The sequence below is a fragment of the Leucoraja erinacea genome, chromosome 19 (genome assembly GCF_028641065.1).
Source record: "Leucoraja erinacea ecotype New England chromosome 19, Leri_hhj_1, whole genome shotgun sequence".
NCBI classification, from domain to species: domain Eukaryota; kingdom Metazoa; phylum Chordata; class Chondrichthyes; order Rajiformes; family Rajidae; genus Leucoraja; species Leucoraja erinaceus.
In genome coordinates, this window is record NC_073395.1 from 29,494,058 (window position 1) to 29,506,088 (window position 12,031).

The following is a 12,031-nucleotide window of genomic DNA, read 5'->3' on the forward strand; positions in this document are numbered from 1 at the left end:
CCGTTCTGGCATAGCAGCAGTGATGCAGAGATAGCAGCAACGAGCCGCTCCGGGGGAAGAACAAGCCTCTGCTCTCTCGGTCATCGAGCACAATGCCAGGGTCACCCAGTGGCTGTACAGCTGCAAGAGGGCCAAGGAGCAAAGGCAAGGCTCCCTCTGTCCAGGTGTAGAATAAAAAAATATTGCGCCCCAATTTTTTCTTTCTTTTTTCCCCTCTGGATTTTTTTAACCCTCGAAAAAAAGGGGGGGTGCGACCGCACCCATCGCACCCCTCCTTCGGACAGCCATGTATTGTGAGGATGAATTTGGGTTACCAACAGTCCTGCAAAGCACAAATGTCCTACATCTGAAAGGAAAGTATACTATCCTGAATGGAATTAATACGGGGAGTGAATATTCCTGTAAAATCAAGAGGCTGTGGAGGTAATGTTAGTAATCCTCTGCACAACCACAATTTCTTATGGGGAGTGACGTCAGATAATGTTCCAGATTACCCAACGTTCTGCCCTGTATGGTTAGGGGTTATCGCTGAATACTCAGGGTAAAGACAAGGATCCTTCACATTGTATAACCTTGTCCTAAGCATCCATTGACGATAGAATTGATTAAATTGGTTGAAAGATACAGCATGGGAGCAGGTCCTTCAGCCCACTGAGTTTACGCTGACCATCGATCACCCATTCACACAAGTTCTATGTTATTCCATGTTTGCATCCACTCTCCACACACTCAGGGCAATTTAAAGAGGCTTTGATCTCATCCACTGTCAGACTTGGGCAAGAGTAATGGTATCAATATGGGCCAGTGCAGGAGCCTCATTGGCACTAAGACCTTTCCTCGCCCAACCTCACTCCCAGATTGTATTCTCGCTTGAGATTGGCACAAGGATGCGAGTTGAGCTATTCCCTAATAAGGCTGATGTTGCTAAAAACAATGAATTTTTATGAGAAATCAGGGAAAATGTGTCCATATTCCTCACTTTGGAGAAAGGGAAAGGTTGCCCTTTAGGACTGAAGTATGAACAGCTAGGATGGACACAAAAGCTGGAATAACTCAGTGGGTCGGACAGCATCTCTGGAGAAAAGGAATAGGTGATGTTTCAGGTCAAGACCCTTCTTCACGTTACCTACTCATTTTCTCCATAGATGCTGTCTAACCTGCTGAGTTACTCCAGCTTTTTAATTTTTATTTTTGGATTTACAAACAACATCTGCACTTCTTTCCTCCTCATTATGAACAGCTGGGATTAGCTTTTACGTCATATGTTTAGAATGACCTGGAAGATAACTTCAGAATTTGACAATTGGATCTGAGAGAAAGGGTAACCGACAAGTTTCTCTAATTTATATTCTATTTCTTCTTTCATTTACTTAATGTCTTCATATAATATCCACTGTTACAAGAGATGTTTCACCCTTTGAGTCTGTGCTACTCTATTGTTAGTTGAATCCTCAACATTCATCACATAGGAAACAAGTTGCCTAAATTTAATCAATGGTTTCCTGAAACCTGCAATGATGTCAGGTAATACAACGGTAAAAATACTTAATGTTATTTGATTTTGTCAAAAACAAAACTCAATATTGGAACTAGATAAATATTGGAAATATATTAAATACTCTACTGGTAAATGTCATGTTTTTCAAGAGATTAACAATAAGCAGTTTGTAAATTTGTTTTAGATAAGACAATAAGCAGAATTAGGCAATTTGGCCCATGGAGTCTACTCCATTCGATCATGGCCGATCAATTTTACCCACTCAACCCCATTCTGCTACCATCTCCCCATAACTTGTGACACTCTTACTAACCAAGAACCTATCAATCTCCACTTTAAAAATAATTAGTTAGCCCCCATTGTCTTCTGTAGCAATGAATTCCTCAGACTCACCACCCTCTGGCTGAAGAAATTTCTCTTCATCTCCATTCTAAAGGTACATCTTTTTATTTTATGGTCTGAGATTCTCCCACTAATGGAAAAATCCAACTTCTTCTCAATGTTAAAGGTCTATTTATAAGGTACAATCACGTGTTTGCACAAAATTGCCTAATTAGCAAACCAGAATCTACAGATACATTTAGCTTAATGAAATTAAAATAATCATATGCCCAGTCAGCTTCTGATATGATATACAAATATACCTATACATCCTATTGAAATGCAAGTCTATTGCTGTTGAAGTTTCAATAAGACAAATTAAGTTCAAACTAACATTGGAGAGATAATGATTTTGTAGAAAATGGAAATTATGTACAATATTCATTAACAAGATCATTGTTTTCCCTCCTGGTAATTATGTTCCTCATATCGTGACTGTCCTTTCACGAATGTCAGCAAGGATAAAAACTATGATACATTTATAAACTTGAATGTTTACATAACTGGGGAATTGACCCACAAAGGACTTTGCGGCAGTGTAGGGTGGCAAACAGTGTAGGATGGCTAACAATGAGCTGGGCTGCAACAGCAGAAATGTTGATTGACTGCATTGCTCTCTATGAGCTCAAGACACCAACAAATCACCAATAACATTAATTGTTTGCAAGATGTAGGTCAATAAATTGGGGGATGTCATCCAATGGTCCTTTTTGTACTGTGCAATTAAAAAAAATAAGCTATTACAAAGTGAAATTACACAAATACTGAAAATTTCACAAATAGTCCGTTTTTTTACTTGGGTTCTCCATGTGTCGAATGCATTCTATATAGGGGGGGGGGGGGGGGGGGGGCATGTGAATAGATTTAGTATATCCAGGGACACCAGCATCATAGCCTCTACCACTGATCTACTGCCCAATGCTCACTCCCGAGATCTCTGACCATACATTACCTTCATCAACCTCCCATCCCTCTTCTACCATGAATTCTTTGAAGCTTAAATGAATAAATTATAGTTTATTATCACATGTAACATGTCACAGTGAGATTCTTTGTTTAGCAGACGCAAGGTATGCAAAGAGTCGCCACATGTAGGGTGCAGACAAAGTTACAAAGTATTCCATTTAATACTTATTTAAATGTTTGTTTATTTATTTAACAAATGGCTCCCCCTTTGTTCCCAGTGGAGCACCCGACCTCCGGAGTCCACGTGGCCATGTCCGACCTCCGGCTCCCTCTGCCGGCCCCTTCTTTGACTGCCATGCCCACTCTTGACCTCGACCACTGCTGCATCTTTTCCTGACTGCTCCGTGGCGCCGACCCAGAGTCTTTGCATGGGGACCTGCCACCCAGTTCTCTGCAGCCTCCTGGGAGCGTCTGCTGTCCCCAGCTTCCTGCTACTTTCCAGCAGCCAAAAGCAATCCTCCCCCATCCCCCCCCCCCCCCCCCCCCCCATGAAGTTTTGATCTAACATTACTCCAACCTGCTATTCCCCTTGGACCTCCCTCCTCTTGCCCCTATCTTCTCCTTGCAACCTCGGCCCAGGGAACTGCCTGTGTTCTCTGACATGCTTTACAAAAGAGAATACAAAAGGAACACAAAATATCGTCTTTGAATGTGCATTCTTTACTCTTTGACAGGTAACAGGTTTGGTAATTCGCATTGAAGGATTTTGCAATAATGACTCCTGGAAGAAAACATTTTTTGGCCTGCGCCTCATCATCATTTAATCTGGCATCACGGGTGCCTTGCTGCTTCAAGACCAGAGCCTTTCATTTTTATCTTGCAACTGGTGGCCTGGTGGCATAATGGCAGAGCAACTGCCCTACAGTACAAGAGACCTGGGTTCAATCCTGACTTCGGGTGCAGTCTGTACAGAGTTTGTACGTTCTCCCCGTGGTTTTGATTTCCTCTCACTCTCCAAAGACGTACAGGTTTGTAGGTTAATTGGCTTGGTATAAATGTAAAAAAATTGTCTCCAGTGTGTGAAGCATAGTGTTGATGTGCGGGGATTGCTGGTCGGCAAGGACCCTGTAGGCCGAAGTGTCTGTTTATGCACTGTATCTGTAAACTAAACTGTCTTTGGGAATTGCTCTGCCAAGGACAAGAAGGCTCTACAGAGAGTAGTGCGTTCGGCCGAACGCACTATGGGAACTTCACTTGCCCCCCTGCAGGAACTATACATCAGGAGGTGCAACTCCAGAGCCAACAATATCATGAGAGACCCCTTCCACCCCTGCAATGGACTGTTCCAGCTGCTACGGTCAGGCAAACGCCTCCGTTGCCATGCGGTGAGAACGGAGAGGTTGAGAAGGAGTTTCTTCCCAGAGGCCATTCGGACTGTAAACGCCTATCTCACCAGGGACTAACTCTACTGAACATTTTTCCTTCCATTATTTATTATGTAAAAGAATATGTGTGTTGTGATTGTGTTTATAGTTTGTTTTTGGTTGTTTGGTTGTTTGTCTTTTGCACAAAAGTCCGCGAGCATTGCCACTTTCATTTCACTGCACATCTCGTATGTGTATGTGACAAATAAACTTGACTTGACTTGACTATCAATATCTACAACTTTCTCAATCCTGAAGGACTGCCTAAGAAGCAGAAGAATACAATATCCATTAACAAGTTAAAGATAAAGATAATGGGAATAAAAATTTTAGCATGAGTGATGGGCATATTTTAACTTGTAAATTAAATATTTTCTAATATCCATCAAAGGGGATTTTGTTTGCTTACTTTGAAAGAGATTATTGCTAATTAGTGTGGTGGGGATATTTTGCATGCAGTGCTAGCATTTGACAATTCAATCAACTATGAGGAAAAAGATACAGTTTAATTAGAGGTCGGACAAATTTCCCAATAGAGCTAAACGTTTGTTGCTACGGATTGCGTCAGTAGAAGTGCATCGAGAGTCAGAAGGCCATTGATCCCAATCAGATTCTGGGATTAGCGGAATATATGTATGGTGATTTTTCAGTGCATTACAGAGGAATATTTTGAGTTTCAGGAAATGACTCAACCCTCCTGGTCATTAAGTACTTTGTGGTGACATTGAAAGAAAATTATCAGTATTCAGGACACCATTTATCCTTCAGAAATGAATGCTCCGTGTGATTAAGAAATCTTTTGCAGAGTACAGTAATTGAGTCACGGTCATGGTGAAGGAATGATAGAGCACATAAACAGGTTATTTGGCTCATCGTGCCAATCCTGATCATTAAGTACCTATTTTCCCACTCCTACACTGAGCCCATCAACTCCCTCCAGACTCTGTACCCCTGTACAATATGGGTAACTAAACATGAACAATTAATTTTGTAATGTGGGACAAAACTGGTGCACCCAGAAGAAATCTTTATGGTCACAGGGAGAATGTGCAAACTCCACACAGAGAGCAGCAGAGATCAGGATTGAATGTGGCTCGTTAATCCAACAAGTCATCTGCTCTACCAGTCTCAGCACTTTACCACTGTAGTTATCATTGTATTTCCTTAGTTGATTAAAGATAATGGAAAAGACGCAATTCATTGAATGTGAAGAACTTTTGGACCCTATTTGTGAAAATGAACTGCGTCTATATTTTAGAAAGAAAGAACTGTAGATGCTTGTTTACCAAGGAAAGGCACAAAATGCTGAAGTAAATCAGAGGGTCAGGCAGCATCCATGGAGTACATGGATAGGTGACACTTCAGACTCGCTAGGTTTATTCTTAATATTGTCTTAACATATGTTAAGATGTTTCTTAATCTCTATGTTTATTCTTTTTTGAATTCTAGGTTTAACACAAATCATATTAGGTTTAATAATTTCAAAGTGTTTACATTGAATATGCTTTCTTAATGCATCATGTCTGTTGTGGATTATAGATTATTTAACCTTCTCCTGCACATGCATACAAAGCTTGGAACCACATACTATTCCACAAATAGTACTGTCAGTTGGATCCTTGTTGCAAAAAACTTATTAGGTCTTTTTAATTCACTGCAGATTTTGTGGGGAACATCTTAGGAATCTGTTACAAAATACCTATCATTCATCTTAGCACATGATACCCACATAATATTGACACCTGTGTGTCCTTTAGTATCTATAAGTTTACATATAATAACTGAGTGTGTCTTATTGTGTGACAGTTGATACGTTTATACTCATTGGAATATTGAAGGAGGAAACATAAAAGATTCTGAAGAGGCTGAATGGTAAATGCTGAGAAGATATTTATCCTATAGAAGATATTTTAAACGAGGAGATATATTTTCATATAATGGGGTCACCCATTTTGGGTGGAAAGGAGAGATTTCTACTTTCAGAGGGTTATGAATCTTTGGATCAGTTAACACCACTGTCACTTTAAAAGCAGACTTTTGACATTTACTATTCTAATTTTACTTCGGAGTCACGTGAGTGACTTCGTGAAGAACCCCGCTTCCACGCATGCGTGTCATATCGCTACACGCATTGCAACGAGTCACACAGGGGGGAACGGCGTTCCCCAAGCGGGAGAATTTGAAAGTCGGGAACAGCAGGTAAGAGACTCTGCGTTCCTTTTTTACTACTTACTTTTAGGTGGCTGCGGAAAGCCGGCGGGGAGACCCGTGGAGGGCGAGCAGCCAGCAGCAGCAACAGCACGAGTTTCCCTGGAGGGGAACAACCTGAGCCCGACTTTGCTCCCGCACCGGCAAAATTCACCTCTCGGCCGGGCGGGAAGCAAAGTAAAAAAGGTCCCTATGCCAGTCTCAAACGAGACTGGCTTGGGAGCAGTCGGTAGCAGCCAGCACAGAGGCTGCGGGACAGACAGCTCGGACCAGCGAGGGGCTCGGAACACTCAGCGAGTGCAGCGGCACTGATGGAGTCGGAACGGGACGTTCGGGCTGAAAACCTTCTTCAAAAGGTAAGGCCCAGGGTCCAGGGGATCCATAGGTACAGCCGGGGTTACCGGCTGCGGAACTGCCGCGAAGGACCAGGCCCGTGAACACCGGGGTCGGTCCAAGCGGCTCGAACCCGACACAGGGAACGACGGTCACCAGCGGGAGAAGGAAAGTCGGGAACAGCAGGTAAGAGACCCTGCGTTTCCTTCAACTTACCTTCTAGGTGCAGACATGGACCAGGTCCATGTAAGGCCGGCGGGAGAACCACGGAGGAGCGGCAGCGGCAGCAGCAGCGGCAGCGGCAGCAGCAGTGGGAGCCGGCAGCTGCAGGAGCACCGGCAGCTGCAGCAGCACTAACAGCGGCAGGAGCACAGACAGCGGCAGCAGCACAGGCAGCAGCAGTGGCAGTTGGCACTTCGTGAGGAGCTGGCAACGGCAGGAGCAGCATGGGCACATCGATTCCCGGAGAGGGAAAAACACCTGTGCCCAACTTCGCTCCAGCATGGTGAGAAAGTTCATTTCTCGACAGCAAAGGACTTTGCAGTTGACTGGCTGCAATCTACTACAAGGGACCAGTATGTGAGTACCAGGGTCAGTCCCATCGGGGTTTTAGTTACAATAATCGCTTCTCGGCTTTTTGGCTAAGATCAAGTGTAGTATCTGTTCTTATCAGTTTAATATCTGATACACCCCTTATCTACGGACCATATATATTAAATAAAAACTATAGTAGCTGTTATCATCAGTTTTAATGTCTTATATGTCCCTTAGCTAAGGACCATATAAGTAGGAGTGCCCAGAATTGAGGGCATTAGAGTGGGGTTGACCGGCTGCAACGAACATAAGGGACCAGTACCGTCAGTACGGGGGTCGGTCCCAGGGGTCTAAGATAAAGGAGCAGCCAGGAGTGCTGAGAGCGTTGAAGCCAGGTTAAAGGAATAGATGGAAGCAGCTGTGCCAGTTATCCCCCTCACCGGCCATATCCACTTCACGGAAGGAAGGACAAAACTGGAGAAGGAGGACCATGGAACAGCGGGCAGCCAGCAGCAGCCAGCGGCACTTGGATCAACCGTAGTGGGATCAGCTGTGCCCGATGTCGGCCCCGCACCGGCCAGATCCATGTGACCGAGCGGTAGGCTAGACACAAATTAAACAAGGTAGTGGACTCAGAAGGGTCCGACTTTGCATAAAACCACCGGCAACCAGCGCCCGAGAGGGCTGGAGCAGGAAGAAGCGGTGTATGGAGCCTTGCTCCAACGTGATAAAACCACAGCAGTACCTCTTTGAGGGCTGCACAATGCTTCTACCCCATCAGAGGGGAGCACTGTGGGTCAGTTCTGGGTTGACTTGCAAGAGGGGTCCGCAGAACAAAAGACAAGTGGGCAGCAGTTAAGCCCCACAGGGGTACCCCGTGCGGGACCCTAGAGATCTCTAACTCTATAAAAAAGAGTAGGCAGGACCCTGATGGGCCAGAGCCTGGTAATACAGCGTCCCATGATCCTAACACAGCAGGGACTCTGCTGGACATGGTGGCTGATTACTTTAGCCAAGTCAAACATGGGTAGACTTGGATCCAGGATGGCAATAGTATTACTATATGTCTGGCCACATACGCCAACAAGGGAAAAAATTTACAAACACTGGCCAGACATCTGCCACCTGGCAACGGTGAGGCATTACAGGTGCCCAGTGTAAACCAATGCATTTGGCAGCATATGGACGAACATCAGGAACCAGGACCTCAAGATCCAGAGAACCTTCAAGGGATTGACGGAAGGCATCATAGCATACACCCGCACCCTGGACTAAACGTAGGTAACCAAAGACCATCAAGACGCACTAGATCTGTTTAATAATATGCAATATGACCTGAACTACAAGTGGAAGGCGGCCATTCAGCCAGCACTAGGACCCCAAAAATGCTACCATTTGCAAACAAAGAACCGTGTGTGGACTAAGCCAAGACACTGGGGCTCATTAAGGCCAGCGCAAGGGCCTATTTTGGAGCATGATACCAGCCACAGGCAAGGCCATAAAAAAAAAAAAAATAAAAAATAATAAAAAAATAAAAAATGTGGCTCATACCAGTAGCAGTGTCAGAAATCAATATAACCTGCAGGATCCGTTTTAGGGTATGGCCAGGGCGGCCACCCTGGAAGATGCGGAAGCCTAAACCTCCCACACAACCCCGAACAAGAAATATTAAACCAGAACCTTATTTTCTTCTGTTAAAATAGGGACCTACGAGGGTAGGGGAGGTTGCAACACTACAGTTATGTATGGTATATAATCACTACAGATTCATATAATCTCAGCAGTATTCAGGGTTATCTGATAGGGTTTTTCTCATCCCAATAACCACAGTACATCATACACCAGAAGGGCATTTTGTCCTTACATAAACCAAACAATCTAAAACCCACATGGTGCTACAAGATTTGTACACGAAAGATGGGATTGAACATATTTATTAAAATAAAATAGAGTAGGGTTGCAGGATTATCATTGATTTAACCCTAAACACATTTGTTCTAGATATTCATTTTAAGATGGATGCTCTTATTATTGATAAAGACTTGGTGTCAGTTGCGGGTTTCTATATGGCAGGCATTGACTCAATAGAGGAACTTTGGCAATATAGAGCTTACAAAAGGGGCAATCATTAGCCCCAATATTATGTACTAAAATTCGTAAACCAGCTTGGCATTGTTATGTAAATAAGCCATAGGGTGAGGTTTTCCCCCCGTTCGGACCCATCATGGGGGTACTAGGGTAAATTCAACCCCACTCGGCATCTGGAATTTTCAGAGTACCCGACTGACCTTCTCAATCATGGTTTTCAGTCTTACAGGGGATGGTGTTAGAACCATGTTCCCTATGAACATTGCCAAAAAATTGTTGATTTATCCAGTGACTGGAGACTCCATGCCATAACACTATGGATTTATTGATTGTAGAGTCTAACAGACCCACTATACTGTCAGACAGGACGATGAATCTCATCTCATCTGCACTAAGACTGTCAACACGGAAGCAGTACCTTGGACACATCAAGAAATGGGGCATATACTGCTTGGACAACAATCTCGGCCAAAAACATTCTGGCCGTATTGGGATTTTAACAAGCCTCCATTAGGATAATCGATGGAGCTACAGTGCCATTAATAGTGCCACAAGTGCACTCTCCAATTACCTATCACAAGGATCGGAACGGCACGCGGTGGGAGCGCACCCCTGGTAAGCAAACCAGGTACTCCGAAATCTGGGATGTGGGTGTCGTTTTCTCAACATGCTGAGGAGCTTGTAGCTCATAACAGCGTTGTCACCTCAGTAACAGACCAGGAAGATGGTTATGCTCATGGTGTTATTTACCGCACAACAAGTCCAGCCATTAAGCAAACAGAGCCTGGACTCCCTGATCATCTCACCGAGAAACTGGTGTTGTCATACAGGATTTAATAAAAGAAAACAGATCGGGTTCCTCGGGTCTAGGGTTTGATTTTATGGTACACCCATATGGCAAACGACTGTGTATAACAAGACACATCTAACAATACATAGCATATACTCGGAACATTCGAGGTCAGAGTATGGAGTTGTTTATCTCTTACAAGAAACTGCATGATAGGGTCACGACTCAAACTATATCAAGGTGGCTCAAAATGGCAGGAATAGACACTGATGTTCCAACTCTCATTCCACCAGGGCTGCAGCAACATCCGCAGCAATATTGTACAGGTACCCACAGACCAAATCCCCAGAATGGCAGGAGGGTCATTTTAAAAAAGGGTTTTTCCACAGGTTGTATAATAAACCAGTTTATTTGGAGCCATCATTGTATTAAGAAAACATTTTAGGTTCAACAAAATAATTTGCCCGATAGGTTACAGGGTTATGATTCTCAAAAAATTTTAAAAAGTGTTATATTTTTTTCGTTATACCACACAACTCTTTGTATAATTGTGTTTTAAAACTACTAATGATGCTCTCTCCCAATACCCAAGGCAGTTGTGAAGCATGGACTCGTTCCACGGCATGAGGTCACAGAGCTTTGAAATCTTCACGAAGTCACTCACGTGACTCCGAAGTAAAATAGTAAGATTAAACGAGAACTTACCAGTTTGAAGTTTGATCTGTATTTTATGAGGAGTTACGATGAGGGATTTCGTGCCCTCCGCTCCCACCCTCGTATGATCATATCAAAAACTGGTATCTCTTTGATAATCTTACTATGTTAGATCATTATAGGTTCCTGTGACCTCACACCGCTGCTTTGAAGTATGACACGCATGCGTGGAAGCGGGGTTCTTCACGAAATCCCTCATCGTAACTCCTCATAAAATACAGATCAAACTTCAAACTGGTAAGTTCTCGTTTAATCTTACTATTTTCAATGTTCCCAATTTCACATTCATGGTCGGTAGCATTTGTGTCAAATATATTCATTTATATTATTTTGTCGGAGGAATACCTTTTTACAAAGTATCATAGATTACAGGCCCTCAATCCACCAAAGTATTTAACAAATATCAGCTGTATTGGATGGTTGAAATGTAACATAATTACGCACAATTTCTAATGCAAATGCAGCATCGTGCATTAACTCTGTGAAAGACGTTTGCTGACAGTTCGCTGTCATCTGCGCATCAGCTAATAGACAAGGCCAGGTTCCCCCGGTGGGATATAACTGAAGGGAAGCAAATGCCAGAATCTTTAATTCTGTTTAAAATCCTCATTGCTCCGAGTGAAGCAGGTTTATAAAGTGAGAAAATGTCACAGTAGAAAACCCTCTTGTTCCGTAATTTTAAAAAAAAAACTGTCCTCCATGGTTATGTTTGATGATTGAATGGATTAATGAACAAGGAAGAAAATAGTAGTTAATTCCAATCACATTTCCTCTTGTAGTATCTATCTTCTATCTATATTACTAAATGTCTGAATTTGCCACTTTCCGTTGTTCTTTATATTGATTTTAGAAAAAAACGCTGCCACTTACAGCTGTGATTTTTGGCCATCTTACTCAGAGTCCCCCTCCGCTGTGCAGGACAAGAGGATTTTTCCCATCGATGAAAAATAAAAGAATTATTAGTGTTTAAAAAATGTTGAGATTCTCTCTCCTGAAGGCCACGCCCCTTCCGGAGGGACTATAAAACCCAGAAGTGTGGAGGTGCCTCAATTCTCTGCAAGATGGAGAAGCAAAAGGTCACAATTCTCAGTCTGAGCTGTGAATAACACTGAACACATGTCTACTAAACTGTGAGTGGTCTGTCAGTGCCCTTAA

General features: G+C 43.2%; 1 pseudogene; it reads left to right on the plus strand.

The window, feature by feature from the left end:
* The first annotated feature begins 7,371 nt into the window (after nucleotides 1-7,371).
* Nucleotides 7,372-7,479, plus strand: LOC129706573 (U2 spliceosomal RNA; annotated as a pseudogene).
* Nucleotides 7,480-12,031: the final 4,552 nt, after the last annotated feature.